We start from the raw sequence: 1698 nt of genomic DNA, 5'->3' as shown, positions 1-1698 counted from the left end.
GGTAAGTAGGGGGTGGGGAAGAAAATCTTAGAAGCTGCCTATTCTACAAAATACTTTTCAGTAATTCAGGACTGTACACAAGATGTGAGTCATGTTGAGCAGATGACAATGATCATTCACTTTGTAGACGTGGCAAAATCTGCAGATGTAGATCATGCTGAAGTGATCATAAAGAAACATTTTTGGGGGTTTGTACCGTTGAAAGAGACAACTGGTGCTTTTATGACTGAAAGCATTCTACAAGGGCTTGAAAGAATGTCATTACCTGTTGAGAACTTACGTGGCCAGGGCTATGACAATGGGAGTAATATTAAGGGTAAAGACAATGGTGTACAAAAGAGAATAATAGAAATTAATCTGTGGGCCTTTTTTGTTGTCTGGAGGCAAGTAGTTTCTTTGACCTAGTGCAATGCATTTATGTGTTTTTCTCAGGTTTCACACACCATTGGAAAGTTCCTAGTTGCCATGTGCCTTCTGTAAATGTGAAATAGAGTGAAACAAGATGGGAGGGTTGAATTGATGCCTTGAAGGCTCTTTGTTATTAGCTTGGCAATATCTATGATGCATAAAATTGAAATTTCTGATGATACTACCCTTACAGGATCACCTGGCAATATGACACATGCTGAAGCAGAAACTCTTGTGAATGGCCTTTCCAAGTTCAAATTTGTGGTTTCACTCTTTTTGTAGTATAACATCCTTTTTGCGATCAACCTTACTAGCAAGCAACTTCAGACAAAGGACTTTGACATACATTCTGCTATCCAACACCTGAAACAAACCAAAAAGTTTCTGAAGGAATGCAGGAGTGATAAAGGGTTTGAAAAGACACTGGTAGATGCTCATGAGCTTTTTGAGGAGTTAGAGCTACCAATAAACTCTGAACCAGAACTAGTACACATTCAAAGAAAGAAGCAGCAGTTCACATATGAAGCAAAAGATGAGTCACTTCAGGACCCAAAACAAACATTAAAAATAAACTTCTGTTTTGCAGTCCTTGATACTGCAATACAGACAGTTAAAGAGTGATTTGAACAGATACATTAGCTTGATTCAGTCTTTAGTTTTCTCTATGATGTCCACAGTTTGCAAAATAAGACATCAAAACACATAACAGAACATTGCTTGAAGCTCAAGTCAGCATTACAGCATGGAAATGCTAAAGATATTGATGCTTCAGATTTGTGCAGTGAACTGCAGATTATTTCATGACAGCTTCCAAAACGTCTTACACCTCAAAATGTACTGAAGTTTATTTCTGAATATAAACTGACAGACAGTTCTCCCAACATCTTCATTGCCCTCTGTATTCTCTTGACACTCCCAGTTTCTGCTCGTAGTGGGGAGTGTAGCTTCGCAAAGCTAAAATTGATAAAGATATACCTTCATTCTTCTATGCTGCTAGAGAGACTAGTTGGACTGGCCACTGTATTGATAGAACATGAAATAGCTGGAAAACTTTGTCTTAAAGAACTTGTTTCTGAATTTGCAAAACTGAAAGTATGAAAAAGAAAAGTTCTAATTTTTACACTAATGTTCATGAGGATTTTCTTTTAATTGTACATGTCTTATAATAAATTTTAATAGAGTTTTTGCAGTATAATTATGTTAGGGTTAATGAAAAGTGTGAAACAATCAATACAAGAAATGTTTTTATTGTTTTATTGTTCATTTTGAATATCAAATGAGTACACGTAG

The 1698-nt window shown here is 36.2% G+C and overlaps 1 pseudogene; it reads left to right on the top strand.

Moving 5' to 3' along the window:
- Positions 1 to 561: 561 nt before the first annotated feature.
- On the top strand, positions 562 to 1212 carry LOC149873266 (uncharacterized; annotated as a pseudogene).
- The last annotated feature ends 486 nt before the right edge of the window (positions 1213 to 1698 follow it).

Source organism: Crocodylus siamensis, chromosome 1 (genome assembly GCF_052110815.1).
Source record: "Crocodylus siamensis isolate JL-2025a chromosome 1, ASM5211081v1, whole genome shotgun sequence".
Taxonomy (NCBI): Eukaryota; Metazoa; Chordata; order Crocodylia; family Crocodylidae; genus Crocodylus; species Crocodylus siamensis.
Note: the sequence above shows the minus strand (reverse complement) of the source record. Positions and strands in the feature narration are given on the sequence as shown.